At 49.2% G+C, this 20,568-nt stretch overlaps 1 protein-coding gene across 7 annotated transcripts in view; it reads right to left on the bottom strand.

Moving 5' to 3' along the window:
• LOC101115252 (NADPH--cytochrome P450 reductase) overlaps window positions 1-19,997 on the bottom strand; it is a 68,605-nt gene extending 48,608 nt beyond the window's left edge. For 4 of the 7 annotated variants that reach the window (XM_060405970.1, XM_060405971.1, XM_060405972.1 and 1 more), the window contains exon 1: window positions 7,511-7,565. The gene's annotated coding sequence lies outside the window, so the exon portion shown is untranslated. Of the gene's footprint in view, window positions 1-4,055; window positions 7,566-17,489; window positions 17,544-19,914 lie in introns of those variants that run through there. The other 3 variants (XM_027961642.2, XM_027961640.3, XM_042239766.1) reach the window with 3 other exon arrangements.
• Between the last annotated feature and the right edge of the window lie 571 nt (window positions 19,998-20,568).

Raw genomic sequence — 20,568 nt, 5'->3', positions numbered from 1 at the left:
TCAGAGGCACTTGATTATCCGTTTGCATGCCCTTCACCACCTTTTCAGGACAAGGCAAAGCTTAAAATGCTATTAGTATTACCAGGGGCAGCAAAGAAGCTCTTTCCCTTCTTCAATTAAAAAGCAATTTCTGAATCAACTACCAAAGGCAGGAGGAACTCGAAACAGGTAAAATGTCACAACTAGATGGAAGATTAAAATTGTACCAAAAATTCATATTGTGTCTTAGAATAATCTTTAAAAAATTCAGATCAGACCCAATAGTGGCATCTCAGTCAACATGCAGCAGAAAATTTGGCAAGACACCTGGCAGAGAGAAACCACAGGCACTCACCCTCCACTCATCCCATTAGTGTTTCTGAGGGCCTACTGCACGCCTGGCACTGTCCCACGTCCTGGCTGACATATGCGGAAATGGTGGGATTTCTCTGTCCCCGACAAATCACATTCTATTCCAACCACACAGCCATTAGGGAGAGGAGAATGAGACTCCTTTTATTATAAGTTACTTCCATATTTGGGCTTCCCAGGTGGTTCAAGATGTTAAAGAATTCGGGCTTCCTAGGTAGGTAAAGAATCTACCTGTAATGCAGGAGATGTGGGTTCGATCCCTGGGTCAGGAAGACACCCTGGAGAAGGGAATGGCAACCCACTCCAGTATTCTTGCCTGGAGAATCCCATGGATGGAGGAGCCTGGTGGGCTACAGTCCATGGGGTCGCAGAGAGTCAGACTCGACTAAAGCGACTGAACACTTCCATATTCTTGTTGGAAGCAGAGGAAGAAGGAGGAAAAATAAATAGAAAACATTGAGACAGTGAGACTGTATTCTTGAGCAAAGGAAGAGTGATAACGAGCAATAGTACCATGGACAGATCATGAGAAGTGATGGGGGAGGAGCGGGAGGGAGAACTATGGATGCCGGGAGGCCAACACGAGGGCTGGCGAGGCAGGAAATGACAGGGGCCACAGAAAGACCACAGCAGTGGAAGGGGATTCAAAGACTAAAAACTGTCGGGACTGGGTGCTGGTGGCAACCCATAGTGAATATGAGGGGAAAGTGGAAACGTCCTCTGTCCTTAGAGCTTCAGGGACCAGGGGACGGTGAGGTCGCTCGCAGGGGCAGAGACCTCACTGGTGAGGGTTTCAGGAGGGACAGGCTTGCCCATCTCTGCTGTCATGCTCAATGACCTTTTAGAGTTTGCAAATCACATTACATAAGTGACTGTGTCCAATGTGTCCAGGTAACGCCGTGTGGTTTCATAATCACAAAGGTTCTGCAACCCTAGCTGAAACCAACAAATGCCCTTCTTCACAAGACCACAAATTCCTAGTGGGACACTTTCCTGTGACTGGAATGCATACCTCCCTAAACCCCACCCCTGAAAGAAGCCGGGCACAATTGGCTGATCCACTGTCCTGTGTTTTTAAGAACCGCCACCCCTGTTTACAGTGTTGAAAGCCAACCTCAAGCAACCTACAGATAGAGTCAGGGCATGGGGTTCAGAGGTGAGCACAAGTTCATGTGTTCCTGCCCAGCCCTCAAACCTTTGCACAGACCCAGCCTACCCGGCTCGAGGACACGGTGTATGCTTGCGAGGATCAAAGTTTCTTGAGGTCAAGGTGCTCTTAAGGCGCTCTTACCTGACCAAGGTGCTCCAAGGTGATATGAACAGCTAAGCTCAGGCAGAAGGAATGGGGTGGACAGGGCCACAGGAGGAGGCACTGGAGGTAAGAACTTGGGGAGATTTTTTAAAAATGACTAAACATCATTTGTGACTCTCACTTAGAAGCGAATTACATAACCCCACAGCACAGTACCCTTACAGAGTCTGTCTTCCTCTCTGATTATAACCAGGGGACAAGAGTCTGCTTATTTCCATTCTATTCTCCTACCACAGGTCACCTCCCAAAGAATCCAGTTGTCTGAGGAACAGTCTTTGGCTGAGGGCACCACAGTTTCGCCATCATTTTGTTCTAGCTTAGCCTTGAAACAGATTAATTTTTGGGAAGCACGTGTACAATTCTCTCAGCTCTGTACAGATCAGAATCCCTCTAGCAGTCCAATGAAAGAATAATTCTTAGATGTTCACCCCCACAGGAACCCCTCTTTATAAGTGAAATAAATAAGCCCCCCCATGTCAGTGGCTTTCTCCACAAGCCACCCAGATAAATGACCAGGTCCCCCCGCTGCTCTGTTCACAACATTCCTGAGCATGTTGCCATGCCAACCAGCATCAGGCATAACAGAGGTGGATGAATTTGGCTCCAAAGGACCCAACCAACAGCAGCCACCAGCCTTCAAAGAGCCATGGTTTGCACAATGGCACTCCTCTCCCACCATTACACACGCACACACCCGCAGGTGCACAGCTGTTGTAAACACCTCACTTGGGGAGGGGGAGGAAAAAAACACTTTTGAGGATGTAGAGCTCTAAAATGGTATGATACAGACTTAAGGCAGAGTCAGCTTCCTAAATGATGGATTCACCCGGAGGGAAGTAAGAATGTCCAGAAACCCAAGACAAGAATACACTGTTCTGTGCTAGCCACATCCCTGACCTATTTAAAAGCCTTCCTATCACGTGGCATGGTTCACAAGACCCCTTCAGATAAGCCCCAATCACTTCCAAGTCTCAGGCAACCTACACCCTTACATGCCCCAGAGCTGGTGTGCCCTGGTGGGCTCAAGGAATTCCTATCTAACCTCTAAGATCCAACTCAGACACCCTCTCTTCTGCTGAGCCTTGCAGGATACCCCACATAAAGAGAGCTTGTCCCGGGACTTCCCTGGTGGTCCAGTGGTTGAGAGTCTGCCTTCAAACACGGGTTCGATCCCCGGTTGGGGAATTAAGATCCAAACGCCGATGGGCAACTAGAGAAACTCCGTGTGCTGCAATAGAGACCCAGGACAGGCAAAAAAAAAAAGAAATTCTCTGAAAGAGAGCTCTTCCTGAGCATTCCCCAGGGCATAGTGGGCTCAACACCAAGAGGAAATGTGTCACACACCTTAAATCCAGAAGGAGCTCGACACATCCTGGCATCGTTGTTTACTTCTGTTTGGTCCCCTCCCCATCAGCGTTTGCCAGGGCTGAACCAGACCCTTCACCAGGGCTGAATTAGACCCTATGCACAGTAGTTTAGATCCTAGAGGCCAAATATGTGTCTTTCAAGTGTCCCTCCTCAGGGATGGAAACGTATCCAAGAACATAGAGAATTCACTGCCAAAAATAAACACCCCTTGGGCTGTTCCAGGAGGTGGTGGGACAGGGACTCTTTCCTCCGCTTCATGGATGAAATAAGTAAGGCCAGGTGTGGGCCTGCATAAGCTGCTGCTACTGCTAAGTCACTTCAGTCGCGTCCAACTCTGTGTGACCCCATAGACGGCAGCCCACCAGGCTCCACCGTCCCTGGGATTCTCCAGGCAAGAACACTAGAGTGGGTTGCCATTTCCTTCTCCAATGCAGGAAAGTGAAAAGTGAAAGTGAAGTCGCTCAGTTGTGTCCAACCCTCAGCGACCCCATGGACTGCAGTCTTCCAGGCTCCTCCGCCCATGGGATTTTCCAGGCAAGAGTACTGGAGTGGAGTGCCATTGCCTTCTCCACTGTATAAGCTGGTGCCTGTTAAATAGAAGCTGGAATACTGCCTCCAACCCAGGAGCTTTTCTCCACCTGCTCCTGAGCCTGCATTTCTATCACCTGCCAGATAACTGTCCAAGAACACAAGTTTTGTCCTATAGTTTGTATAATGATCATGATGATGATGGTGATGATAATAAAAGAACTGGCTTCATCTACCTCTGTATGAGATACTCTCATGTTTCTTACACTGTAATGAGATGCATGGTGAGACATACGAGATGCACACACTTGCACGCTGCAGTAACAGAATCGAGGAAGAACAATCACATTACTCAGTAATACCATGTATTAGGAGATTTCCTCCCACTCCCCCCACAAAAACATGTCCTCTACAGTCAGAAAATGAGATAACAGTGCACAAAGAGAGGAGGGAGGGCTCTGAAGGCGAACGGCCCTGTGTGAGGCCTTAGTTTTACCCTCATGGACTTGAGCAAGTGATTTCCTCTCTGAGACAGCCTTCCCAGGGGTGAAGTGGGCATGGAAACACCAGGCTTTGGGATCATCAGAAGAACTTGAAAGAAAGAAAAAACATGTATACCTAATACAAACCTAGCACAAAGCAGGTCGCGCCTACTTTTCCTGAAATAAAAGCATCGCTGCTATTAGTGGCTAGCGACTGGCCTTAGAATTAGGAATTTTAAAATGATGCATCTCTGTTGGTGGGAACGTAAGATTAAGATTTTTGGAGGAAGTTTGGCAATATCTACTGACATTTAAAGTCATAACTTTTTTTTTTTTAACAAACACACATACTCTTTTGTACTATTTTTTCCATATGGAAAATGTCTCACTGTAAGACTATGAAGAATGTTCTCTGTCTATATTGCACATTTCTGTAATTGTCCTTTTTTCTTTTCTGGCTGTGCCACTCAGCTTGCAGAATCTTAGTTCTCTGACCAAGGATCGTTAACCCATGTCCTCTGGAGTGAAACTGAAGAGTCCTAACCACTGGGCTAGCAGGGAATTTCCTATAATAATAGTCTTTTCATAACGAGCACTGAATATTTTTGTAAACAGAAAAAATACACTTTTAGAAAAAATTCATTTCTCCACTTTTTTCTGATTTTAATTTTCAAATGAAACTGACATATAATTAAAAGTTAAGTCTGAAATTACATCATCATTTGACAAGCCATGTGTCAGATCCACAGAGGACCTATTTTCTCCACTGCTATAGGCACGACACCTCAAATAGCACCTGTATATTGGAGGTAGTCACTACCTGTTAAATGAATACTTTTAAAAGCTCATAAATATTCTAGCTCTTCCACTTCTAAGAATTCATTATATAAAAATATTTGTCCAATTGCCAAGAGATAAAGAACAAGGCTAATCCCTGTAGCAGAATTCATAACAGTAAAAGGCTACAAACAAAAAATTTTTTTCAATCACATTGGTTACTGGGCTACTGTCGTTTTTAAAAGGAATGAGGTTTTAAAACAGAAATGAGGTAGCTATTTACATCGTGTTATAGAAAGACATCATGTTAAGTAATAAAAAGACTCACAACAGCATGACTAATTTCATCTTAATTCTGTCTTCAATAGTAAAAACTTCCTGCTGTTTTAAGTAAAAGAACAAAATCTAGGTAATAAGTGTTTTTATATATAAGCAAAAATATCTGGAGAATATATATTACATGACTAGCAGTTAACTTTTTTGTCTCAGTGTAAGGCTATGAAGGATGTTCACTGTTATATCACTATCATATTGAGTATTTCTATAATAGTATTTTTTAAAATAATGAGCACTTAGCATTTCCGTTAACAGAATAAAATATATTTTTATAAAAACCATCATTTTTCTATTTCACTTTTATTCTGATGTTAATTGTTAAATCAATCTGACACCTAAATTAAATCCCATAGCACTAAACTGAGGCCCCTGGGCTTGGGGTGGTTTGGTAGACGGCACACAGTGCTCGTGCCTGAGTTGGTACTAAGGTTCCCTGATACTCCTGGCCCCCACGACCCCATCCAGGGCTCGCCCTTCCAAAGTGTGAGGAAGCAGAGACGTTGCAATGGCAGTTGGGCTCCCTGGAACCATGAAAAGCTCTGCAATTAAAGAAGCCTCCAAAGGGAGAGAAACTGAAAAAAAAAAAAAAGGGGGATTGCTTAAGAGCTACATTTTTAATGAACTTGAAAAGTTTGCGAGTAAATGTGCTGAATTTGCCAAGCAGTTCTGATTTCAAATGGTCTCTTTCCTAAGTACACATGAACTTTATTTAACTCAGATTCTGATTTTCAAAGAGTTAAGGGATCAATTCAGAGTGACCAGCAGGTCCTAAAATTTCTGGCTTGTCCAAAAACAAATATCTGAAACATCTCATGAATTGTTTACAAATCCGTATCACTCAGGAGTTTCACCTGCCTCACTCATGCTGGCTTTGGTCAAAGCTGCTGTTTCCAGGTGCTGAAGTACATCCCTGGGGTCCTTTCACCTCAGACCTACCTGTAACATTTTCAAGTGCTAGACAGGAAGGATTTGGGGAGAGTTACCATCACTGCGAAGCTGTCAACACTACAACCCAGCTGGAAGCCAATATTCCACTCTCTGAAATGCAGACCTATTTTTTTTAGACATGATTAAACTAGGTATTATTAAAATCATGAGAAGCTCAAGAACTGACCACTCTTCAAAGAGAAAATGAAAATTCCTTAGAGGGACACAAAGAAAAGAAAGTCATTTCTTCTGGGTTCACTGCTTTATTAACTTAGACTTTTGGACTTTTTCCTGATCAAGACAACCCCATAACCACTCAAAAGGGATTTGTGTAGATAGAATTTGTGAGTGGTTAATGAATCAATGTCTTCTCCCCAAACAGGCGGGCCTGTAACAGTAACACAGTGAGGATACTGGATCACAGAGGTTAGTTAAACGCTCACTTAGATGGAATGTCACAGTTCTCAAAGTCACTCTTCAAGACCCTCTCTTTCGAATTTCAACCTGCCTAACAGAGACTGTAAAAACCTGTGGTCCTGCCAAGATGCCAAGGTGTTAGACCCAGGACTAGCCATTCCAGCCCCATCTCCCTTGGTCTTAGCACTCTTCCTCACTCCCGCCAAGCTCAGAGAGAAGGCTGTAGTTTGTTGGTCTTAAGAGAGGAGGTAGCCACGTTCTTTGAAGCGGCCCCGAATTTCTCTGTGGTCACCGGCTCACACAATGGTGAATCTCGTGGAGAAACGAAAAAGCAAAATAGTCGAGGTCAAGTGCCCCCGCCGCCCAGGAGACCTCGCCCTTTTACCCAATTGCTCCCAAGAGCAAAGAAGGTCACGGCTGCCTAGCAGAGCCCGGCAATCCCCTGTCTCCCGGTGATGCCGCCGGCACCGAAACCGTTTCCCAGGAGAGGCCGGTCTTGCGGGCTCCCCAGAGTCCACCTGAAGCTGCGCGGCCAGGCTGGGGTCCCACCCACACTCGAGCGCGCCCTACGTGACTGAACCCAAGAACTGGCCGCCTCCTGAGGCCCACTGCACAGACTGAGAAACTGAGGCTCGGAGAGGAAAAGTGGTTTAGCCCGAGGGTGAAGGCGTGGGGGTCTGGAGCCCGAGTTTTCTCACGCCGAGACCCAATTCTCCGTCGAAGGGGCCCGTAATGCGCCCTCGGCCGTGGAAACGACGACCCTCAAGCATCCGCAAGAGGTCAGCTCCAGGCGGAGGGGAAGGGCCACCCCCAAGAAGGGCCGAGATGGGGGCCGCGCTTTCCGCGGGAGCGGCGGGCGAAACAGGCAGCCGACCCGGCCTGAGAGCCCGCCCCCGCGCCGGGAGCCCCGGTGGCCGAGGCAGCCAGAAGGCGTCGGGCCCCGGAGCCTCGGCACCCGGAGCCCTGGCGCCCGGACCCCACCAATCCCACCCCAGCGAACAAACGCACTCACCACAGGCGGCCGGCTGCACTCGAGACATCTGAGCAGGACGCAGGCCCACACCACTGAGGCGCTACCACCGCCCGCGCCGGTCGCGGGGGTGGAGGCGTGGCCAGCGACGGCGCCGCTCCGCCCCAACCCGGCCATGCGCTCGCGTCTGGGGGGGCCAGGCCTCCCCCCTGCGAATCCGCGCTCTTGGTACGGCCCTAGCGGCCACGCCCCCTCAGCGTCCCAGCTCCGCCTAGAGGCCTTGGGAGCCCGGCTCTGTTCCGGGCTGGGCTGCGGTGCCCGGGCAGGCGGCGCCCGCGGCCGACGACGCTTTCTCAGGGTCGGTGGCCAGTGAGCTTCGCCACCTGGCCTCCTGCTGACCGCTGATCGCCTGTGTTCGTGGCTTTTTGTCATCCCTGGTCCTCAGTTCCCTCGCCTTCGAAAATGGCGAGGCGAGTGTCGGGGTCAGTCCAGCCTAGGGTTGGAATGCTGACCTGCTTTTTGGGTGGGAGGGCAGGAGGTGAGCAAGCCAGGGGCGACGACTGGACCAGAGAGGCGGGAGGGGGCAGAGGGCGCCTCTGGTTTGAAAAGTCTGGCTTCCTTGGTTGAGGGGTAAGAAGCCCACGTTTGCCTTCTGCTTTGTTACTATGTTACAGGGTTATGAGGATTAAGTGAGGTAACTCATGTTCGTAAATAGTTAAGCTTGGTGCGATAGTGCTCTAGAAATGTAAGTCATTATTATCACTATTATTGTTACCGTGTGGCCCCTGCGTTGGAAGCGGGGAGTCTTAACCATTGGACCGCCAGGGAAGTCCCTATTAATATTAATTTCAGGCTCTGCTACGAATTCCTCTGGGAACAGTGGAGGGAGGGGAGGGGCAACTCACTTGTTCAGAACCAGTTCTCCATCTTTAAAAATGGGACCCACCAACGACAACCAAGTATGAATACTTTGAAAACTGTAAAGGCCTGTATAAAGAGAGGATCGTAGCCCCAGTTTTAGGCTTCCTACCTTCCAGTTTGTCCGGAATAGGTCTGATTCACCTCATTAAACCAGTTCCGCCTACAGGTTGCTTAAATGCCAGAGCCTTCAGGGTGGGGCACATCCGTGTCTAACTAAGGGACTGAATGTGTAAGTCTTATATTAGGCCCTCAAGAGTCCTTGTTTCAGTCGCTAAGTCGTGTCCGGCTCTTGGCGACCCCATGGACTATAGCCCGCCAGGCTCCTCTGTCCATGGGATTTCCCAGGCAAGAATACTGGAGTGGGTTTGCCATTTCCTTCTCCAGGGGATCTTCTGGACCCTCAAGACAGCAAGAGGGAAATTCATCTCCCAGACCTCTGATACTCTGTCTCACCTTTCCACCGCTTTGTTGAACACCTCCCCTGCATTTCCTAAAGAGGCTTCCATGAATCCTTGCACTCTGCTTCAGTTCAGTTCAGTTCAGTCGCTCAGTCATGTCCGACTCTTTGCAACCCCATGAATCACAGCACGCCAGGCCTCCCTGTCCATCACCAACTCCTGCAGTTCACTCAAACTCACGTCCATCGAGTCGGTGATGCCATCCAGCCATCTCATCCTCTGTCGTCCCCTTCTCCTCCTGCCCCCATCCCTCCCAGCATCAGAGTCTTCCAGTGAGTCAACTCTTCGCATGAGGTGGCCAAAGTACTGGAGTTTCAGCTTTAGCATCATTCCTTCCAAAGAAATCCCAGGGCTGATCTCCTTCAGAATGGACTGCACTCTGCTTATATGAAGCCAAAACACTGCACGCTCAGTTCTCTTTCTCACTGCTAATGGCCTGCTTGGGGCCAGAGATAGGTATCTTCTTTTGCTTTTTCTGGTTGAGCTTGTAACTGAGTCCTATAGATCCCTTCTCCAGGACCACCCTCCTCATCTTCTCATCTTTCCTGCTGTCCCTGCCCTAGTTTAGGCACACCTGGGTTCACCTTTCCCCTGGATGATCTCAACAGTTCCTATCTCTCATGCCACCTCCAGTTTCTTCTCCACTTGCTGCCAGGGAAACTTCCTCTTCTACTACTCTGCTCACTGCCCTACCTTCCTGTCCCTTACCTTTTTCTTCTCAAAACACACTCTCACTAGCCAGCTGGGGAAAAATGTAAGTTGGATACACACTTCACACCTTACACTAATAAAAACTTCCAGTAGATAAAAGATTGGAACAATTTCTAAAAAAGAAAAAAGAGGGACTTCTGCAGTGCTCCACTGGTTAAGAATCCGCCCACCAACGTGGGGAACATGGTTTTGATCCCTTTGGTCAGGAAAGATTCCCCACGCCGAGGGGCAACTGATGCCATGGGCCAAAAACAAAAGAAGCCACCACAACGAGAAGCCCAAGCACCGTAGCTAAAGAGCAGCCCCCATTCCCCACAACTAGAAAGACTGCATGCAGCAATGCAGACCCAGCACAGCCAGACATAAATAAATGAATGAATTAAAAAAAAAAAAAAAAGATTCTCTGGGCCACTAATCCCAGTGAAAGAAAAGAGATGAAAAGTCCTGCAAGAAACCCTGGGAGAATTTGTGTTAATCTCCAAGAAACCTTTCTGCATTATTAGTAGAACACAAACCCCTCAAGCCATAAATGACTGAAAAAACTACCTACATAAAAATCAAAACATGATATGTGACAAAGACCTACAGGCAAAGTCCAAAGGCAAAAGGCAAACGAGGAAGAAATATTTGCAATTGTTGATAATCAATAATCAAAGGACTACTTTCCCTAATAAACAGTCCCTACTAATTAATAAGAAAAGGATTGATTCATATAAATGGACAAAAGATAGGAACCATCAGTTCACAGAAAAAAAAAAAAAAACAAACATGGCTCTTAACCATATGAAGAGTTTTTCAACCCCACACATAGAAGAAATGAAAATTAAAAATTGACCAAGATCCCGGTTTTCACCTACAATGACAACAAAATCTGAAAGTTTGATGACTCACGGGGTTGGTGGAACTGAGTGGAAATAGACACTGTCATTTATTATTGCCACATCCAAACATAAATACCATCCAACTGTAAAGAAGACAAACAGGGAAGCTCATTGCTGATAGGGAACAATCTCAGATCAATTGCCAAAAGGAAAATTCAAGGTGATGGCCAGTGGGTAGAGAATGTTTTCATCTGTGTTTTAAAAACTATTCTGTGAGAGAAAGTGGAGGGGGAAAAATGTACATACTGTGTATCTGTATTTGGATGTATATGTATGAACTCTCTGGAAAGAGAGAGATAGCATTGGTTGTCTCTGCAGAACTAGGACCAGGAGCAAAGGCATCATTGTACACCCTTTGTATCTTTCACACTTTGTGCATTATCAGTGTTTTATTTATTCTAAGTCATACATGAATACTTTAAAAGATTACCCAGACAGCCTCGTCACTGGCCAAGGAACCAACTCTTTTACTGGCTCCCCATATGTAAAGAATAGTGACTGTACACTTCCTTTTTCTTAAATCAAAATTAAACATGTGAAGAGGGACTTCCCTGGTGATCCAGTGGTTAAGACTCCTCACTTCCACCACAGGGGGCACGGGTTCAATCCCTGGGCAAAGAATTAAGACCCTGTAAGCCCAACCGCATGCACCCCCACCAAAAAAAAAAGAAAGAAGTAAGTAAGTGTGGGGTTGCAAACATCAGTTGCCTGCCAACTCTCCTGTTTCACCTCATCTTCCCTGCCCAGGAAGAATCAACTCCTTACCTCATTTCGGACTTGCTTCTGGTCCTTATTTGCATGCTGGTAAATAAATGTTTTTGTGGCTGGCTGTTGTCTGAAATTTTAGGTCTTACCTCTAGAGTCCTGCTAATGATGAGTCAGGTTATTAAAACCACAGACAGCCTCCTCTGCTCACATGTCGACATAATTATTTCTGTACCTGTTTTACATCCTCTATTAATCATTTTTATAACTGAAGTAATAGCCTGGGACCTTTATTTCTTTAGTCTTTCACTGCAAGCGATATCTTTTCACACCATACAGCCAAGCAATCAGCATCGGGTCCTCCCCTTTCCTCTGAACCCCTTGCCTCTGCCTCCCCACTTCAGCTGTCTGAACCTCGATATTTTCATTCCTGAGCTTGATAGCATTTGCCTTCTACATAACATGTTCTTTGCTTTGTTTGTCCCTTGAGCCTAAAAGTCAAGTCATCAAGCAGCCTTAGCAGTGTCGTCGCGCTCAGCCGGGCTGCACAGCTGAAGCAAACCACCCTTATGATTACAGGGCTCTTCCTGTGTGTCCTCTTTCTGAAAGTACATTTCCCCTCCGCCAACATGATTTAAAAGAAACACTCTCAGTTTCTGCATGGATCTGGTAGATCCAGATTTTTCCTGAGACTCCTGCCAAGGTTCCTGGGCACCCCCAACCCCCATCCCAGGTTGATTACTGTAAAGGATGAGACTGAGTTCCTGTCTGTGTTTCAGTTCTCATAAAGGGGCACGGCCGTTTGTGGAATGGATGGATGGCCTTAGTCTGGAATGCTAGAGGAGAGTTCAAAACCTGGCCCTAACTTACCTTTCCTGCTTGATCTTTACAATTTTCTTCCACAAATTCTACTGGATTCATCCAGTTTTGTTTTATGATTCTGCTGAGCCACTAGGAATGTTGTTCTCTTCTATATTTATGCAATATGTCCATCTCCTACCAAAGCTCCCACCTCTGGAAGGTGCTCTGATCCCTCCAGAAGTGATGGCTCCCCACTACCGTCCAGCTCTCCAAAGCCCAGAGTATTTCCTACTTTAAATCATATCTTCAGAGTACCTGTCCCTCATCAGTCTGGAGTCCCTCCAGGGCAGGTCTGTCTCAGAAGACTCCTCTCTCTGCCTCTCTAACCCTGTGCGTGCGAGCGTGTATGTTCAGTCACTCCGTTGTGTCCAACTCTGTGCAATCCCATGGACTGTGGCCTGCGAGGCTCCTCTGTCCATGGGATTATCCAGGCAAGAGTGGGTTGCCATGCCCTCCTCCAGGGGATCTTCCCAACCCAGGGATCAAACCCAGGTCTGCATTACAGGCAGATTCTTTACCACTGAGCCACCTGGGAAGCCCCTCCCCTTCCCCAGATTCTGCCAAATGAAAGCAGCATGGAGGCATTTGCAGGATGAGCCTTAGAGGATTCAGGATAGGCAGCCTGGAGTTAAGGAGCTTGGACTTGGATGAACGAGAGTGAGGGATGGGAGCCAGAGCCAAGGCTGGGGCGAGGGGGAGACGGGACTGGACAGAGGTCAGGGCAGGACAAGGATTTTGTGACCTGTCCTGACAGCTGCTCTGTTGGTTTTGGAAGGGCGGTGTCCCCTGAAGAGAACGGGAGAAGATTTGTCCAGGTGAAGGTGCGGGTACCACCAAATCAAGTACTCATCAGGTAGGTGTGATCTTAGTCTAAGGGAGAGACAGGGACCGTTAGTATAGTGGGCCTTTCTCTGCTGTGGGCAGTGCTGTCCCACACTCTGCAACCCAAGGTTCTTTTGAATGTGAACAGCGTGAAAACTCCGGGCACTTACAATAGACAGTCAACCTAGGGGCTGGGGAAGGGGGCAGAAACTGGCCCTTAAAGCAAAGCTTCTCTTTGCAGCAGAAGCATTTAAAAATATATATTTATTTGGTTGTGCCAGGTCTTAGTTGCAGCATGTGGGGATCTATTTCCCTGATCAGGGATTGAACCCAGGCCCCCAGCATTGGGAGCACAGAGTCTTAGCCACTGGACCACCAGGGAAGTCCTTGCAACAGAAACTTTTACATCCCACAGAGCCAAGGGCTGTACCTCGTATTCGTACCTTCTGATCAGTCTGATCCCTTGAAGCCTTTCCTTGCTCTACAGACCCAAAGATTTGCTGAGCCCTTGCAGTGATGAAAGGAAGAGCTAATTCCTATTTACTGAGCACCACCTAGATCCTAAGCACTGTTACCACAAATCTCAAGTGTCCACTATGATCCCCACTGGACAGATGAGTAAGCAGAGGCTCAGAGTAAGTGACCCGGGCCTTGTTTTCACCACTGAGTGTATCGTGCGTGCATGCGTGCATGTGAGCTTGCGTGCGTACGTGCTCAGTCGCTTCACTCGTGTCTGAATCTTTGGGACCCCCATGGACTGTAGCCCACCAGGCTCCTCTGTCCATGGGATTCTCCAGGCGAGGATACTAGAGTGGGTTGCCATGTCCTCCTCCAGGGGATCTTCCCGACGCAGGGATGAAACCTGTGTCTCCTGCATTGCAGGCAGATTCTTTACTGCTGAGCCACCAGGGAAGCCCCAGTGAGTGTGTCAAGCATCTAAATCCACCCAGCTTCACCCCAACCACGGGAGCCACCCTTCCCCAGGGAAAACTCTCCCAGCCTGATGGGGGCTGGGCGAGGGAGCTCCGTGCAACTCTCGCCTCAGAGTGGTACCGTTTCCACACTGGTGCGGGCTCCCCTCGTCCTTTCCCAGGGCAGTGCCTGCCTTGGAGGGTTCAGTCGGCCTGACTCCTCCCTGCTCTCTCCGACTCCAGCTTTCTCCTTCATGGGCGCAGTCTCAGACTAGCTCCAAGTTCCTGCTTTACAGGAAGGAAAGGAGTTTCTTGAGCAGGAACTCACGCCAGGCATGTTCAAAGGAGCTGCCCTGTCTACCTACAGGGCCAGGGATGAGGTGGTCACAAAGCACAGACATACAGGCTTCCCTGGTGGCTCAGCAGTAAAGAATCTGCCTGCAACGCAGGAGACGCAGGTTCAGTCCCTGGGTTGGGAGGATTCTCTGGAGGAGGGCATGCAACCCACTCCAGGATTCTTGTCTGGAGAATCCCCATGGACGGAGGAGCCTGGCGGGCTGCAGTCCATGGGGTCGCAGAGTTGAACACAACTGAACGATTAAGCACACACGTGCACACACACACACACAGACCCTCCACCCCGAGATTAGAAGCCAAATTCTGCTTCGGCTGCTCACCAGATGCCTGGCCTCTTTAGATAAGAAATCAGTTTCCTCCTGAACAAAATGGGGAGGAAAAACCCTGTCCCGCCCGCTTTTCCCAGGCGTTCTGAGGTTTGTTATGATGCTCAAAGGATGGCTCTGTGACATCAGGGCAGAAGGCCAGGACACAGGTGAGCCCTGTCATCAAAGAGGAGCAGGAGAAGGAGCCTGAAGCCCCAATTCTTCAGGCTAAGCCCCTAAGCCCCTGGCCAAACCTCCTGCCTGACCTCTTCCCCGGGGGGACTCTGAACTTTCTGAAAGTCTCTGATGAGCACTTGGTCTTGCCCCCATTTTACAGATGGGAAAACTAAGGCAGGGAAATGAAGCAGCCCCGTCTGATTGGTTCATGCCCAAAATCTAATCTTTCTCTTGTCAATGGGATGATCTTCTGCCCAAACCTCTTTTACAAAGGGCAGACATCGTAGTTCCTTCTGAGGTCAGGGGCGGCTGGCTCAGCCTGACCAAAGGCTCTCTGGCTACTCAGGAGCCAGATCTTTAGAAAATAGATCGGAGGCTTCGACTGTGGGGTTTACTAAGCCAGCTAGGTGTGTGGGGGCCTGCTGGTTACAGGGTGAGCTGACCAGTTGGGGGCAACTGTGGACATGCAGTCTGAAGCCAGAGTTCGGCAACAACATGAATTGTTCCCGGGAAATAGCTAGGAGGAGAGGAGCGCAGAGGCAGCCAGGGAGCTAGAATGAGAAGTCACTGAAAGTGGGGGCTCCAGATGGACCGCGTAGGTACAGGAGACAGCGGAGGCCCGGGCTGGATGTCTCAAAGGGCACCAGTCCCCTACATCAGAATCGTCATGGGCCTATTAAAACTCCCAGTTCCTAAGGCATCCCCACCTGCAGCTGTCGGATCAGAATCTCTGGAGGCCAGGCAGAAATTGACATTTTAAATAAGTTTCACTTTTTTCCGCATTGGAATATGAGAACCACTGCCTTGTGGGGTTAACGTGACCAGAACAGTGTGGGGGATAGCATGTCCATCGCATAGCACAGCTCAGGTAGATTCAAACACAAAAGCAGATAAAGGAGGAAGGGACAGTTGTTTTGAAGGGAGAAGCCAGGATGATGACCAGCCTGGCTCCCTGGGGTGTTAAAATTTCCCCAAACATTTCTCACAGACTCCCTGCCACCCCCACACTCCTAGGTTCTCTAAACCACGTCCAAAGTTCAGCAAAGAGGCAGCCCTGAAATCAAAGAACAAACTTGGCCTTTGGCAACAGCAGATCAAGTTTCCAATCTGGATTAACACCAAGGCCCAGACAGTTGTGTGACCTTGGACGGCTTCTGTGAATCCTTGTAAAGGCACCCTCTTGGGGTTTGGGTGAGGACGAAATGGGCTAATGGATTAAGTCACCGAGTTTATATATTGGTTCCCAGGGACCAGGATGTCCTCCTCTTTCCGGTTTCCTACAGACAGACTCCCTCCCAGCCCCCTTCCCTTTGTTCCTTTCTCTGTTATGCAACCAAAGTTTAAATCCTTCCCGGTTTGAGGCCAGCTGCCGAGCAGATGGGAGGGTGTCTGTGTAACGGGAGGTTTCGAAAGTCCCATCTTTCCTGCCTCCCTCCGCATTTTTGTCCACGTGCAGCTGGAACAAGACCTTTGCCTGCTCTCCTCAATATTACGAAAAGTCGGGTGTTTATGTTATCTCCTGGCTTCTGCTCCAGCGGTCACCATGGCAACCAGAACCCAGTGCCGGCCATTGAAAAAGCCTCTGAGGAGGAGCCTGCTTGGTTTGCATTAACATTCAGTTCGGACAGCTCTTGTTGAGAGCATCTGCCTCATGCCTGTGCTGAGCAGTCACTAAGCAGAAACGGGAGTGATTTAGAGCTGGTCCCTGACTTTGAGGGGCTGGCCAAGATATAGAACGTCTCGGTCTAGTTCAGTGACTCTCAAAGTGTTGGCCCTCAAACCAGGAGTTTTCCCATTACCTTTGAATTGGTTTGAAATGCTACCTTTCAGGCTTCTTTCAAGGTCTACTAGGGTGGGTAGAGGGGGTCCTGAAATCTGGGTTTTAACAAAAGCCCCCTCCCTGTGATGGTGATGGAGGCTGGAGTTTGAGAACCGTAGATCTAATTAAAACCTCACCCCATCCCAAGAACTGGGAACTATTGTTCCCACGTCATAGATGAAAAAACAGAGGCTCTGCCCTGCTCTGTGTGCAGACTAGCTGACAGCTTGTGAAGGGGTTGGGTTCTCAGATCCCTTCCAGTGTCAAATTCTGCCTCTGCAGCACCTGTGACAAGGTGAGGAGCAGGTGTTCTTTTTCCTGGATCCTGGCTGGAGAAACAGAGAGGTACCTTATTCTCTGCCCAGCAGGGTCAGGGCCAAGCGACAACGCAAGTGGAAATGGGAAATCACAACGGAGGGAAGAAGAGCTGGGAGTAGGGTCCGAAAGAGCAGCAGCAGCCCTGGTGACAACCACCCGCCCCAAACGTGGGGACACTGAACTGACATAATACCCTGCTGCCCTCATAGCCGAGATCATCCAGGCATCTAAGCCAGATCCTCAGTCCTGAGGCCTCCTCTCCTGCGTTCACTCACCTGCACGCTTGGTTGGGCTCTTTCCACGCTTTTGCCCCTGCAGGCTCTCAGGGTCCCCTCTTACACTGCATCTGCCTGAACACCCTCTCCCCAAAGATGGAATCGCCTCTTCGGCAACCAATGGCCTCCAGCTTCTCTCGGCCCATATCTCATGACTGGGCGCTTCCTGCCTGTTCAGAGAACCCATCCACCTTTGAAATCTCTGATGGGCTTAAGTTTCCCTTTAAGTGAGCTGACATCCATCCCCGTGAAATATCCACCTTTTACAATATAAGTTAGTCTAATCCCCCGTAACAGAGATCACAGGCTTATTTTTAAAGTAAGGCGATCCTTGCCAACTATTTCCCATAAACCTACCACCCGCATTTGCAGATTAAACAAAGCAGGTAGACGATATCAACACTTTCGCTTGAAAACAGTGAGGTGGGAGCAGAAAGGGACAGGCTGAAGGATCAGAGGCGCTGGAGGGAAAAGTCACTGACTTGGATGCTCCGTCTTACCACTTCTTGCCCAAGAGACCCTGGCAGGACCGCAGCAGTTTTCACAGGAGCCCCCTTCAAGAAAAAGAGCACAATATTGCAAATATGATTTCCCAGAACTTGTTTCATTTTGTTGAAATCAGTCACAGATGGATGGTTTGTAATGACAGAAAAGGTAAAACTTAGCATGTCTTCAGTGATCGTTTTCACATACTTTATTGTTTCAGCAAATGGGAATCTTGAAGCTTAAGTAACTTGAGTTTTGTGGAAATCTGCCCCTGACTCAGGGCCTCAGTTTCTCATCCTATCCCCCATCCAAAGTTGGTTTGAGAAATGAGCTAAAGGAAGGTGAAACCATCAGCTGAGATGTTAGTGTGGCCTCTGATTTCTAAAGATGAATGCTTGCAGCCTGGGCATGAGGGAAGCTGGTTGATTATTCCTGTTAATAATCAAGAGCACCAGATGGGCAACCCAGATTAGCATTCTGCCCTGGGGAGGCCTCAACTGGAGCTCCAGGACCAAACCAGTAGAACCAGTAAATTCAGGGAACTAGCTCTCTTCCTACCAGAAAGGAAATGCTTGTGCAGATCCATAAGGACAATAACAGGATTATTTTAATCTTAATCGTTTTGGCAACTCTGGCTCTGTCAAGAGAAAGGCTGTGGTAGCTCAGGAAATTTAAAAAAAACTCTGGTTTCATTCCCCAGAACGTCTTTTTCAAGAGGGATGAGGATTTAGCAGGAGAAGGAAGGAGCGCTAGAAACTCCTGCCTTGCCTTGGGCTGCCCAGCCAGCCTGCAGCCCCTTGACCACCAACCCTGCTTTGCAGAGGGTGTCTCCTTCTCCTCTCCCTTTTTATTTTTTATTTATTTATTTTAACATTTTTTTGATGTGGACCATTTTTTTTAAGCCTTTATTGAATTTTGTTACAGTGTTGCTTGTTTTAGGTTTTGTTTTTTTGGCTCAGGGCATGTGGGATCTAGGTGGCTCAATGGTAAAGAACGCACCTGCCAGTGCAGGAGATACGGGTTCGACCCCTGGGTTGACAAGATCCCCTGGAGGACGGCATGGCAACCCAGTCCAGTACTCTTGCCTAGGAAATCCCATGGACAGAAGAGTCTGGTGGGCTGCAGTCCATGGGGTCACAGAGGATCAGGCACAACAGCTGCTTGTGGGATCTTCGTTCCCTGATTAGGATTCGAACCTGCACCCCCTGCACTGGAAGGTGAAGTCTTAACCACTGGACTGCCGAGGGAGTCCTCCTGTCCCCTTTTTAGAAGGTCTCCAGAGGACACCCCAGCTCCTGGCCTAAGCTGGGGGGATCCCCCATTGCAGAGGCTGCTGGTGCCTGCCCCCCTGAGAGTTGAGGAGCTTCCCAGGCTGCAAGGGGAACCCCATCTATCTCTGTAGTGCTGCTTGCAAATGAAGCTTGTTCTCATCCCCCACCCCTTCCTGGGTCTTCTAGGGCAGTGACTTCCAAACCCTTAGGCAGAGAAATCCCTGGACACCATGCATGCCAAAGAGGCCCCTTCAGGAGGCCAGGGGTCAGGCAGGCGAACACATTATCACTCTGCAGGGTGTCCCAGAAGCACAGAGCTAGAGAAATTAGGGCTGGTTCCCCAGGGACTCAGCACCACACCCTTCACAGTTCTGGCCTGCACCTCCCCAGGCACGAGGGCATCCACATCCTCTCTAATAAAAATGCCTGCCCGGGATGCCCTAGGGAAGAAGGAAGATGACCATGAAGACCTGGGCCCCCACGAGGCCCTGAAAATTGATCCAAAAGTTGCCAGTCCTTGGCTTGGGGCCCCAAGACTGGAAGTCTGAAGTGGCTGCAGGAGGGGATGAAGGTGAGAAAAGGTGGTGTGAGGAAGAGGGTGGGGCACCCACATCCAGGCCCACCACAAACCGAAAGCTGAGACGGTCCACCCAGAGAAATCTTTAAGATCATCCCAGGCCACCTCCCTATTGTACAGGTGAGAAAACTCAGATCAGAGAGGTCGCAGCACTTGTCCAACGTCACACAGTAAATGAATGGCAGGGACGGGACTAGAGCCCTTGCTTCAGCAGCTCTATCCACAACTTCCCCTGCTGTACCACCAGGCCTGGGCACAGGCTGGGGACAAGTCCCGCACCAGCTCCTTCCTCTTCCCTTCCCTTCTCACACCGCCCCCCACCCCCAACCCAGTCTGGGACAAGACAGACCCCAGCCAGCTACTCCACCTCCTCATTGAGGCTTGGTTTCAGCCACCCTGCCTTTAGCTACCTGTCTTGGTTCTGGTTGACCTGCCAAGTACAGGCAGCCTGCTCTCTGCCCTCCTTGCCCTGAACCTGGCTGCCCAGGAGGGCCGAGGAAGGGTGAGGCAGCAAGGCTGCCACCTCCAGTGTTTAGCCTCTGGCCCCTGCCCCCTTCCTCCTGCCCTGCCCCATGCTGAGAAGACACCCACCTGGGCAGCTGCAGGTGTGGATGCCCTGGACAGGGCCAACCGGCCAGGCCAGCTCCTGGGCTGAGGCACCGTCCTGCCTTCCCAGGGCTTGAGACCCATGGTGGCCTTTTATGGAGTGGAGAGGTGTGGTGTAAGGGATTAGGGGTGGAGCCCAGGGTACCTATATCTAAAAAACGGCCCCACCCCGAGTGCTCCTGCCAGGCGCTGGAATCAGAGCTGGTTCCAGAATGGTTTGTGCCTTGGTCAAGGCCCTCATCCCTTACAAAACAGCACAGATGCCCCATCCAGCCAAGCCCAGCCTTCCTGTGGGACTGGTCAGGGCCCAGGCGAGTGAGGCCAGTTCGGGACATGCAACCTGCCCTTGTACCCTATGGTCCTCTCTTGGGGTGACTCAGAACTTTGCACTGTGAGCCACGCAGATATGACTGTCCCCACCTACTCTGGGAGCTTGAACAAGTTATTCCACCTGCGGCCCAGTTTCTTCACTCTGAAATGTAAATAATAATACGTACTTCATAGGATTGATGCAGAACCTAGCACGTAGCTATTCAATCACTATTTGAATGAATGAATGAATGAGATGACTACAGTGGACAAGGGGTCTGGAAACCCATCCTTAGCAACCTTATTTCCTCACATCTCACCTTGCTTGCT

Source organism: Ovis aries, chromosome 24 (assembly GCF_016772045.2).
Source record: "Ovis aries strain OAR_USU_Benz2616 breed Rambouillet chromosome 24, ARS-UI_Ramb_v3.0, whole genome shotgun sequence".
Lineage (NCBI taxonomy): Eukaryota > Metazoa > Chordata > Mammalia > Artiodactyla > Bovidae > Ovis > Ovis aries.
Note: the sequence above shows the minus strand (reverse complement) of the source record. Positions and strands in the feature narration are given on the sequence as shown.